This window comes from Bradysia coprophila, chromosome IV (genome assembly GCF_014529535.1).
Source record: "Bradysia coprophila strain Holo2 chromosome IV, BU_Bcop_v1, whole genome shotgun sequence".
Classification (NCBI taxonomy): Eukaryota; Metazoa; Arthropoda; class Insecta; order Diptera; family Sciaridae; genus Bradysia; species Bradysia coprophila.
The window spans coordinates 9,208,206-9,221,252 of record NC_050738.1 but is presented as its reverse complement, the minus strand read 5'-3'; positions in this window follow the sequence as shown (position 1 = coordinate 9,221,252).

Genomic DNA, 13,047 nt, shown 5'->3' with positions numbered 1-13,047 from the left:
CCACGCTCATTATCGCTAGGAAGCATCCCTATATACGTACTAGTACATATATTTGAAAACATCTACCCGAGCTAACACAGGGGCCCATGTATAAGAGCTTACATCATTTAGAAATGGAAAATTTTGACACATACATAATTGCGAGAGTTACATTATTAGCTCCATTTTACATATTATTTTAAAATGCTATGGTATCAGTGTGTTATGTGTTGTCTCCATAATCAGCGTAAAGTAATTTACGAAGTACTGCAGAAATTTTGAACACGTTTTATAAATCCATTAGAATTATTTTCACATGGCATGTTATAAAAGGAAAATGAATTTAAATTTAAAATTAAGGCAATTAAATTAATGCTGCGCTCCAGAACCGAGAATATTTTCTGGAAATAACATCGAGATGTATACATCCATACGTACGTACACAAAATGAAGTTCTGGCAAATATGTGCTCAAAAAAAAGAGCAAAGAACATGAATGGTGGTATTGCAATACTTTTGTACTAACGTTTCTTTTGATTTGATTCTAAACTCGTTTAACTTGGTTCTTAGAATTCATGCAACCAGTGAATCATGTCATAGTAGCACAATTTGGGGATTTAGGTTAATTGATCTTAGAACAAATAGTGCAATCCACAATTCAATCCGGTTTTCCAAATCTATAATGTACATAAATAACGACGATTGTTATTAATAAAATAGATCGCATATTATCCTTGGTACACATAATACTGTCGTCTCCTTAACATTCAAATGAACCAGCTACTATAATAATAGTAGAATGCCATTGTAAACTTTGTATACATGGACAATGCGAACCATTTCGAGAAAATGTAACATTTGACAAATCTGTTATACATTCAGACGTAGACAGTAAATTTCCATTTTGTTAATTTATTGGCCAGTGGGCTTCACAGGGTTCTACGGGTGAAAATGGATGACTGAATTTTCTGTGAGCGAATTTGTTCACTGTCATGACCTCATAAAGCTAAAAGGGATCGTTTTCACCTGTTTCACACAGTTGCAACACTTAAAATTTAACTAATTTTAGTTCTGCTCTGCTAGTTGGCATAAAGCTTTTAATGTATTTGTCACTTAGAAGAACAGCGTGTGAGCAAGATGAATTTGGCTCTTGAAATTATCTAACTCAATTTGTAGGGCTAGTATTTTCGATCATTTAATAGTAGATTATTGCACTGGTCTACTAAATGTGTTATTAAACGAGTGTTTTTATGTGAAGAAGAATACACACAAAAATTCTGTGAGAAGTATTCGACGACGTCAGGCCATGGCCACAGTGGCAAGGAAATGACAAACATCTAGGAAGTAAATCATACCTTGTACCTTTGACGAGTTGGATTATGATCCGCCCCTTTTTGGCCTAGGATCACAATCACCAACTCGGCAAAATAAACATTTAGACACAGGTGCATAATATTTATTGTATTCACGGATATAATAAAAACGTGAGATGTTAACGCATTTAGTAGACTAATGCAACATCCTGCTTTAACTTTAAGTTAAAATCTTCTTTTATATCGATATCTTGGGCTGTCAAACATTGCTACAGAACAAGATAGTAAGTTAGTAGTTAATGACTCATTTAGTGTCCTATTATCTTGTTCTGTAATGTCAGTATACCGACCAGCTACAAGTTTTGAACAAAATTGGCATAATGTTTCTTCTGAAATTATTCTTTTCTACGGAATCGTCATGCTCCAAGATGAATGTAACCTCTAACGAAAATAGTCTTAGTAAGGTCTAATGTCCATGAATTTCAACCGTGGTTCGTTGTCCAGGTCCAGGTAAATGTATCAACAAAAAGTTTCTGTCTCTTTTGCGTAAAGTCTATTACAAACTTTAAGTTCTCAAATTTCGAATTATAAGCCCTAGTTTGTCGGAGAGTGATTAACAGACATTTTCTGTATAATGTAAAAGAATATTGGTAGACTTGTGTTGTACTCCGATACTACTGGGTACACTGCGAAATAAATCTTGATTAACAATTCACCAGATTGCCACAAAAAAACGAAACCGTACGCCGAATGTTATAAATAAATTAGGCAGCTTTTTTGTGGAATTTTAAAAAATGTAAATATTCTTTAAAACCCAACGTCGTACTTTATTATGACTTATCTTTTCATAGTCCCTTGTCTGGTGCTATTTACATCAGACCTAAACAAAATAGAGGTGGAATACAAAATACTACGTCGACAATAAAACCTATTGTGCCAACAAGGTTGGAAAATTGTAATGAAGTATTCATACCGAGAACAGGCTATTGCCTTAGGTTTATTTTTAATGTATTCAACTAAATGTTCAGCTCGAGGTAGTTTTTCTGCAAAATAGAAGACTGAACTGTTTGCTAGCGACGTAAACTATACGATTGTAAAGTAAAAGTAGATATAGTTAGAGGCCAAACACATGACAGAAACTAATAGATGCAAATTCACCTGAAGCATACGAATCTCATTTTTGTAAATATAAGTTTGTCAAAATGAAAATATGTTTGAAAAGTGACATGACTATTTCATTTGATTGAAAATTCCACGGAACTTAATTTCGTTAACCGTTCCACGCTTCCACAATAGTTTTCTTGATTTTTCCGAGTTGTACTGAATTTTTTCATTTTTTGTGCAGCAATACAATATACTTACAAAAGAAATCAAAAGAATGAAGAAAATTCGAAAAATGCATTCAAACTTTCTAGACTTTCTCGATTTTTCTTTTCTGTGGTTTGCGAAAATCAAAATTAAATTTCCTCGATTTTTTTTTTCGTTTTTTCTTAATTTTCTAAAAAATAAATTCCGAAGTAGGCAATTAGTAAATTACACGTTTGTATGTTACGAGAGTTGGCTTGCTCTACGTAAAACTTCAATAATTTAACTAGTAGATTACGTATGTTGGGATCGATTATGGAAAGTGGATACGAAGGTGATTGTGTTACTGAGCCCATGTACATTGTACATACACTATTTTACTCAGCAAACAAAATTTTGTCAGCGTGAAATAATGTGCTGAGTCAACCGCACTTCAAGGAAGTGCGTTGACTGAGTATTTGAGTGGAAGTTTTACTCAAAAACGTGAGATATAAAGTCTACTTCACGGGGGCGAATATGGATAAATAAGACTCACGAACAGTAAAAACTTATCTTGAGTTAAGAGGCATCGGTACTCAGCTAAAATTGTAGCCTACATTTGGGTGTTTCGTATTTCATTTTTGAGGATATCTTTACACCAGAATGTATGTCGAAAATTTTAGATGCTTTCGATTCTTCTTCGATGCGACTACGAATAACTTTGAAAATAAACACAAATATTTAGGGCATCCAGCCCGTTTCACTGTTGTATTTATTCTGATCGTTTTATAAGCTCGGCCCACTCTGACCACTTTCATTTCAAGAGGATGCTAGATACCGTAGAATTCTTAACAATTTATTTCCAAAAATGTAAAAATGTACGATCGTAATAATGACCACGAATGTGTTAGCTTTCAACAGAAATTCACGCCGTAAGACAAAATTTTCGTACAATGAAGCGTTGAAATGTATTTTTCGGTTCACTTTTTGATCGAATCGTTCACTTAAAATACAAATTTTAGGCACACTTACGGCGTGAATTAGCTTTGGTTACAGTCGTTTGACCGCTCTGAGAAACGTTAGCAGTTTAACGAAATTTACATAAACTGTTCAGTTTTCAGAGAGCTGGTCAAACTGCTACAATCAAAATTAATTTCTGTTGAAAGCTAACACACTCGTACATTTTTATAAATGAATTCTGGTAAAAAGATATTATAAAAAATAAACTAAATTCCAGTATTAAAAAAACGCCCAAATGTATACATTTCAGCAAAGCATCGATGCCTCTTAAGTTTAAAAGCAATTTACTTACTTATATATATCGGTATGTGCTTTTTACGTATACATGGAAGCAAAGGGTAAAATTACGTTTTACGGACACAAGGTCTTTAATTTGTGCTGGGTGAAGTCGTTTCTCATCAAGTAATCTGCGTAACATTCCCATATAAAAACTTTGAATTTGCAACAACGTGTGGTAACGTATAAAAACAGAAAAATCAAAACGCATTCGAAACCCGTGCCGATCCACTTGTCAAACAAACAGTTCCGTAATCTATTACCTACATAAAAGGTGTGCACGTACACTAGTGCAGGGCGTGTACGAGTTAAGTTTTCATGTGAAACCAATGAGAGGCAAATGTCAATAGTCACAAGTCGAATATTTATCATTTGAAAGCGATTGATGATCAAACCAAAACATTAAAAGTAATAAAAAAAAATCAAAATATTGCGATGTACTGGACACTTTTAATGAATACATATGGTGGGCCGGCTCGGTTAATGCATCTGTTGATGTTAAATAATTTGCGTAATTGAACAAATCTATTGACTAACTAAAATCATTCCAATAAATTTCAATTAAATATAAATTGATTTGGAAAAATTTTTCAAATTCAATGAAATTCAATAAAATCAAAATCATTGAAATGTGGAAATTATTTATTTTATTTGCGCATATAAGCGATAACATTCCACAAACCAATCGGAAATGACATATGTGGAAATTTTCAAAAGTATTTTCGTTTTTTTATAGCTAATTTTCACTGCATTAAAAGGTTCGTTGATTTATAGTCATTCATCATGTTTTGGTCAAAGCTTTATTTAGCAAAAGAATTTTTTTTATATTTTAGTTTTTACGGTTCACAAAATCTTTGATACACGGACTTAATTTCTAATTAGCCTAGTCAATCACTAGTGGCCACTGAACTAGATTTATTTTAAAACGAAATATGGTGAGAAAAGAAAAATCCAGTTAATCCACAGAATGAATAACGATATAAATACGCTGCCGTATGTGAGAATTTGCAAGTTTCTCACGCACGTTTAGGTATCAAAAGGCTGGCGAGCAAAACGTATTTATTATGATGAAGCCGAGCCTAGTATTGGTTTTGGTGGATTCCATCTACATTTTAAATAGTTGGTATTTGCTTGTTTGCATAGAATTTGAATTTGTTTTTTATTTAAACTATTTTATTTAACAACTGGAGGAGTACAGCTATCAAAAATTAGTTAATATCACATTTTTGTTTTATGTAGGATCTGATATTTATAGTACCACAGACTCTGACAGCTGTTATATTGAATGAAATATTTGAATTTTTTCCCAATCGAAATTTTTGTCGCACACATGTAACGACCAGTTTACTGGGATACAAACCAAAAAACCATTCAATATCAAGACTGTCAAATCTGTGGATCTAGAAATTATGTAGAATCTGTTGAAAACGAAAATGTGATATAAAGTAAATTTTTTTAAGTGTATATATTTTCCTCTCAAAAATATTTTCACTCGTCAAAAGCGAAAGTTGATTTCAGAAATATTTTACTAACTCTTTGCTCATCCGAATTTCAAGTATTTATAACTTTCTGTCTGGGCTCCTATACAGACACAAACAAACAAGAGTAAAGTGGTTTTTCACAGCACCGCCGAGAAAATAGTAATTCCTCAGCTGAAACTTCGGGAGGGAACCTTTGTTCTTTGTTGTGAAATAGTTATTTGTTTACAGATGAGAAAAAAGAGGAAATTTTAACAAGACTGATGTTTGCGGCCACAGTGAAGTGAGTGCCGCAATTTCTCTCGAGTTGGAATTTCCTATTAGAAGCGAACACAGCAGACATGAGAGCCGAGGTTATTTTCCGATATTTTTTAAAGCTCGGCTTGGGGTGTAAATGCCGTTGTTGAGCTTTGAGTTGTTGGTGAACTATTAGATATTGATTAGAGCTATCATATTATAAAGATTTCGTTGATCGGCTCAGTAAAAAATAAAAAGCTATAGCTCGAACAAGGCACGGCTGGTACCGCTTTTCTGAAAAAGCGTACCAGTCGGGCTCTATTCAAGCTCTTATACGAAAATCATTACAAGATGACGTGTTTTCAATTATGGAATAACTTAACTTGAATTTTTATAACATTTTAAAGTGTTCGTTTCAATTCATTTGTCGAGTCACAGACCGAACCCCCACAAAAATAAATAAAGTAACAGTGCAAGTGAGAAAATCTCTATGTTCTGTCCACTGGACTGGAGAGAAGTTAGTTAATGTACTTTTCTCACTTATATTTTCTTTCGACCAATCGTCCGCAATTTCCTCATGGCCTGTTCGGGTAAGATATTAAGGTAAATCACACAATCATAGGCACACATGAAATATTTATTTGTTCACCGAGGGGAAAACAAAATAAGTTGGAAATTTCATTTCGGTGGTATGGGTTTGTGTGGCTGTGCGTAGAGGACCAAAAGTCACCCGAGAAAATGAAATTTCCTACTTTTTTCCCGAGATAACGTTTTCCACAAGAAGTTTACATTTAATAGACCATTGTATAGCTTAAAGAGATAAAATAATAAAATTCATTTAGATTTCTGAAATCGAGAAGGGAAATAACGGTTGAAAATTCAATCTATTTGAATTGGCATATAATTACCTGTCATTTGTGCTAATAAGAAAAACAAAATGAAAATGAACCCTCGGTCGAAATGAAATACTCTTTTAGACTCTTACAAAAATGTCTAATTGGACTGAGGACTGACGGTTCAAAGAAACTCGCAGGCTTCATTTTCAATTTTGACGTTGTTGTAGACTTACGATCTCACTACAAAACAAATAATAGTAAAAATACTACGTAGTGAAATTGAAACTTGAGCATCAAATTTCGCAATCCAACATTTCTGTCGGAAAACCAATCATGTCCGAAGCGATAGCGGAGGACTTGACGCAGTCTAACTTCTAAAAAAAGAACGAAGAAATTTTTTTGAGACGCGGCAACTATATATAGCCGAACATTTTAGTTTCTGCCCTTTGGACTTTATCACCACAAATCCTATTCTATCATATTCTCGCTTCAAATACGAGCAAAACGAGCTATCACTCGACTATGTAGGTTTAAAATTGCCGGAGATACATCGTTTTGAAATTTGTCATTTTCATACAAAGTACACCAAATTGACTTTTTCCAAACAATCAAAATCCTTCAACTTACTCTGTATGTTTCTATCTATCTATCTGTCTATCTGTCTATCTGTCTATCTGTCTATCTATCTATCGACGGTCGATCTCGGAAACTAGTCAGCCAATCTCCATGAAATTTTGCTGGAACCTCAGGGTGGGCATAAAAATGAAAATGTGATACGCCACTACCCCAGGAAAAACCAGAATTTTGTTTTATTGGCCTCGAAGTGGTTTCTGAGTGTGGTTTTCGAGGGTCGGGAACGCGTTTTCAGCTGTAGCTCAGCTGTATTGAAACCTGCAGGGGCGTGTGACCCATCAAATGAAAGGTATTCGCCACACGAATCGAACAAAAAAATAATTAGAAAAATTGGTGCAGATTTGGTTGAGCTAGAGTGGTCAGAGTGACCAAATTTTGAGCTACTCGAGCGTAGGATGAAAGGACTAATATTTTTTGGCTTATGAGAGATAGAGATTTACTTTCTTCGGCAAAGTCTCAGAATTTTACGAGTAGAACACATTGGCATATGTGAAAAATTTCGAAAGTTGGAAATGGGTGGGTCAATTATGTTTTTAGAGGTATTTCTTGAATGGTGGCAGATAGAGAGTTACTTTCTTCGGCAAAGTCTCAGAGTTTTACGAGTAGAAAAGAAGGGCATTTGCGAAAAATGTCGAAAGTTGGAAATGGGTGGGTCAATTGGGGTTTTGGAGATATTTCTTGAATGGTGGCAGATAGAGAATTACTTTCTTCGTCAAATTTTCGAATCTCGTCAAATTTTCGATTTTCGTTAAATTTCGTCAAATTTTCGAATTTCGTCAAATTTTTTAATTTTCGTCAAATTTTCAAATTTCGTCAAATTTTCGATTTTCGTCAAATTTTCAAATTTCGTCAAATTTTCGAATTTCGTCAAATTTTCAAATTTCGTCAAATTTTCGAATTTCGTCAAATTTTCGAATTTCGTCAAATTTTCGAATTTCGTCAAATTTTCGAATTTCGTCAAATTTTCGAATTTCGCCAAATTTCGTCAAATTTTCGAATTTCGCCAAATTTCGTCAAATTTTCGAATTTCGTCAAATTTCGTCAAATTTTCGAATTTCGTCAAATTTCGTCAAATTTTTGAACTTCGTCAAATTTCGTCAAATTTCGTCAAATTTTTGAACTTCGTCAAATTTCGTCAAATTTTCGAATTTTGTCAAATTTTCGAATTTCGTCAAATTTTCGAATTTCGTCAAATTTTCGAATTTCGTCAAATTTTCGAATTTCGTCAAATTTTCGAATTTCGTCAAATTTTCGAATTTCGTCAAATTTCGACAAATTTTCGAATTTCGTCAAATTTCGACAAATTTTCGAATTTCGTCAAATTTTCGAATTTCGTCAAATTTCGTCAAATTTTCGAATTTCGTCAAATTTTCGATTTTCGTCAAATTTCGTCAAATTTTCGAATTTCGTCAAATTTCGTCAAATTTTTGAACTTCGTCAAATTTCGTCAAATTTTCGAATTTCGTCAAATTTCGTCAAATATTCAAATTTCGTCAAATTTTCGATTTTCTTCAAATTTTCGATTTTCGTTAAATTTTAAAATTCGTCAAATTTTCGAATTTCGTCAAATTTTCAGGGAATAGTCAACATAGCGGTCACTACACAGCTTACATTACAATTCGGAATCAATGACACCTTCTCAATGATACAAACTTAACGACAAAACGTTGGCCACGTTTGGCTAAAAATGTAAAATCTAAAAGCGGCGTCTTACAACTAATATTGGTATCCTATGGATATAGATCGTAAGTGCGCTAGGTTAGAATGGTCCGGAGCACTGAGTATGAGTATACTAGATGCGGCACTGCACATTACGCATTTTATGCAAAGATCATGTCCGAAGCGATAGCGGAGGACTTGACGCAGTCTAACTTCTAAAAAAAGAACGAAGAAATTTTTTTGAGACGCGGCAACTATATATAGCCGAACATTTTAGTTTCTGCCCTTTGGACTTTATCACCACAAATCCTATTCTATCATATTCTCGCTTCAAATACGAGCAAAACGAGCTATCACTCGACTATGTAGGTTTAAAATTGCCGGAGATACATCGTTTTGAAATTTGTCATTTTCATACAAAGTACACCAAATTGACTTTTTCCAAACAATCAAAATCCTTCAACTTACTCTGTATGTTTCTATCTATCTATCTGTCTATCTGTCTATCTGTCTATCTGTCTATCTATCTATCGACGGTCGATCTCGGAAACTAGTCAGCCAATCTCCATGAAATTTTGCTGGAACCTCAGGGTGGGCATAAAAATGAAAATGTGATACGCCACTACCCCAGGAAAAACCAGAATTTTGTTTTATTGGCCTCGAAGTGGTTTCTGAGTGTGGTTTTCGAGGGTCGGGAACGCGTTTTCAGCTGTAGCTCAGCTGTATTGAAACCTGCAGGGGCGTGTGACCCATCAAATGAAAGGTATTCGCCACACGAATCGAACAAAAAAATAATTAGAAAAATTGGTGCAGATTTGGTTGAGCTAGAGTGGTCAGAGTGACCAAATTTTGAGCTACTCGAGCGTAGGATGAAAGGACTAATATTTTTTGGCTTATGAGAGATAGAGATTTACTTTCTTCGGCAAAGTCTCAGAATTTTACGAGTAGAACACATTGGCATATGTGAAAAATTTCGAAAGTTGGAAATGGGTGGGTCAATTATGTTTTTAGAGGTATTTCTTGAATGGTGGCAGATAGAGAGTTACTTTCTTCGGCAAAGTCTCAGAGTTTTACGAGTAGAAAAGAAGGGCATTTGCGAAAAATGTCGAAAGTTGGAAATGGGTGGGTCAATTGGGGTTTTGGAGATATTTCTTGAATGGTGGCAGATAGAGAATTACTTTCTTCGTCAAATTTTCGAATTTCGTCAAATTTTCGATTTTCGTTAAATTTCGTCAAATTTTCGAATTTCGTCAAATTTTTTAATTTTCATCAAATTTTCAAATTTCGTCAAATTTTCGATTTTCGTCAAATTTTCAAATTTCGTCAAATTTTCGAATTTCGTCAAATTTTCAAATTTCGTCAAATTTTCGAATTTCGTCAAATTTTCGAATTTCGTCAAATTTTCGAATTTCGTCAAATTTTCGAATTTCGTCAAATTTTCGAATTTCGTCAAATTTTCGAATTTCGTCAAATTTTCGAATTTCGTCAAATTTTCGAATTTCGCCAAATTTCGTCAAATTTTCGAATTTCGCCAAATTTCGTCAAATTTTCGAATTTCGCCAAATTTCGTCAAATTTTCGAATTTCGTCAAATTTCGTCAAATTTCGTCAAATTTTCGAATTTCGTCAAATTTCGACAAATTTTCGAATTTCGTCAAATTTTCGAATTTCGTCAAATTTTCGAATTTCGTCAAATTTTCGAATTTCGTCAAATTTCGACAAATTTTCGAATTTCGTCAAATTTCGACAAATTTTCGAATTTCGTCAAATTTTCGAATTTCGTCAAATTTCGTCAAATTTTCGAATTTCGTCAAATTTTCGATTTTCGTCAAATTTCGTCAAATTTTCGAATTTCGTCAAATTTCGTCAAATTTTTGAACTTCGTCAAATTTCGTCAAATTTTCGAATTTCGTCAAATTTCGTCAAATATTCTAATTTCGTCAAATTTTCGATTTTCTTCAAATTTTCGATTTTCGTTAAATTTTAAAATTCGTCAAATTTTCGAATTTCGTCAAATTTTCAGGGAATAGTCAACATAGCGGTCACTACACAGCTTACATTACAATTCGGAATCAATGACACCTTCTCAATGATACAAACTTAACGACAAAACGTTGGCCACGTTTGGCTAAAAATGTAAAATCTAAAAGCGGCGTCTTACAACTAATATTGGTATCCTATGGATATAGATCGTAAGTGCGCTAGGTTAGAATGGTCCGGAGCACTGAGTATGAGTATACTAGATGCGGCACTGCACATTACGCATTTTATGCAAAGATTACTGTGTAGAGGTAGACTTTACTATTGCGAATTTTGACAACATGCACATACTTGAAACATTTCAAATCAAAGATGTGCAAAATTAGCGTAACAAAAAGACTTTTGAAATTTTTGCATATCCTAAAGTGTATAAAAATGTGGAGCCTTGATTATCAACACTATTTTTGTTCACAATTATGGACCATTTCATCATTGGTACGTATTAGCGTGTTACTAAAACAACTTTATGCAACTCAGCATCACAATGTTATCAGCTGAGTTCTTTCGAAGTTTGACACTAAGTCAATGTGCCGTTCTGAAATAATTTAGCCGCCGCCGATCCCTTACCAGTCGGCGCACCGCCGCCGACTATTTTAAAACCGGCACACACCTCTAATTTTCGTCAACTTCCGACTTAACTTCTAAAACGACTGATATCCCGGCAAAAACTCTTTCAGAGCAAAGTTGGACGCAGTCTACAGTCTATATGTGTGATAACTTCTAAAACAAGTGATATCGCTAGAGGTGACGCTGTCAGCGTCGTTACGCAAAATTAAATTTCACAGCCAATTAATTGAAATTAGCTGATCTAGTTTTCCAAACCATTCGCCAATTTTTTTTTTTCAGAAAAAATTTTAACCAACAGAATTTTGACTGAAAAATTTTCAACAAAAAATTCTGCGTCGCAAAGTGGCAGATGCTCACGGACAAACCTACGAGAACATTTAATCTGCCACATGCGACGCAGAATTTTTTGTTGAAAATTTTTCAGTCAAAATTCTGTTGGTTAAAATTTTTTCTGAAAAAAAAAATTGGCGAATGGTTTGGAAAACTAGATCAGCTAATTTCAATTAATTGGCTGTGAAATTTAATTTTGCGTAACGACGCTGACAGCGTCACCTCTAGCGATATCACTTGTTTTAGAAGTTATCACACATATAGACTGTAGACTGCGTCCAACTTTGCTCTGAAAGAGTTTTTGCCGGGATGCTCTTTTGTTTGATTATTTTCGCAAATGATTGACGAATATATAAATCCCACTTGGCACAATATATCCAATCATCGCCCCTATTATATTAATTACTTAATTACATTTAAATAACGGTGGGAAATTCTTCGTTACACTTTCCGAAAAACGAAATTGCAAACATATAATACACCAATGCAGCGTTAAAATGGAATGCTAAGTTTCCATTTTAATATTCTCAGTTTGTCCCAAATATTATGGTTATGGGAGGGAAACATAAAAGAGCCCAAAAACACATTGAAATAGAAAATGAGGTTTTAAACATTTAAACAGGCATCTGAAAAGAGAACGGGTATTAAAAGGAGACTATCATTTAAATTATGCATAAATACTTGAGGCTTTGAGGTGAGACAATTTCTTTTATGTTGTGAAATTGTTATTTTTCGTTTTGAAAGGGTGGTTGCTTTTACTTTTATGAACGAAATAAAATTTGAGTATATAGATATTACCGAGCGGCTGTACACAAGGTTCGTTTTGATTATGCGAGAAATCTTTGACAATATTGTACGATGTGAAGCCCTTCGTATAAGATATAAAATAGACTGCTTCTTCCTATGAGAGAACTATTCAGAGCTTTTATAATAATCAATAAAGAGTTCATCATCAAAACGAACGTGACAGGGCGTCTTAACTTATTCAAATAATTATTAGGGTTTCTGTCTCTAAGAAAATAAATTGCGAATTTCACCTGATATTTTCATTTGATACGATTCTTGTTAGTATATTCTAGGTAAATAAATCTACCTTTCAAACGAATTTCGACTCGTCTGATTACAACATTGCCAACGATCCACAGATTTTCCAATCCCATTTCGATGGTGAAATAATCAAACGTTCCTATTAAACACTTGAATCGTAACTTAACATATAAATTCATATTTTGGGCCCCGGCATATTACCATACGAAGCATAAGAAGTAAAATTTCAATAAATTATGGTGTATAAGCTATCACGGAAACGAACACCGACAACGAGACGACCGTTAGAAATATACATACATTTACATAAGGCTCTGATTTATGGAGATAAAGTAAATTTAAGCTCATTT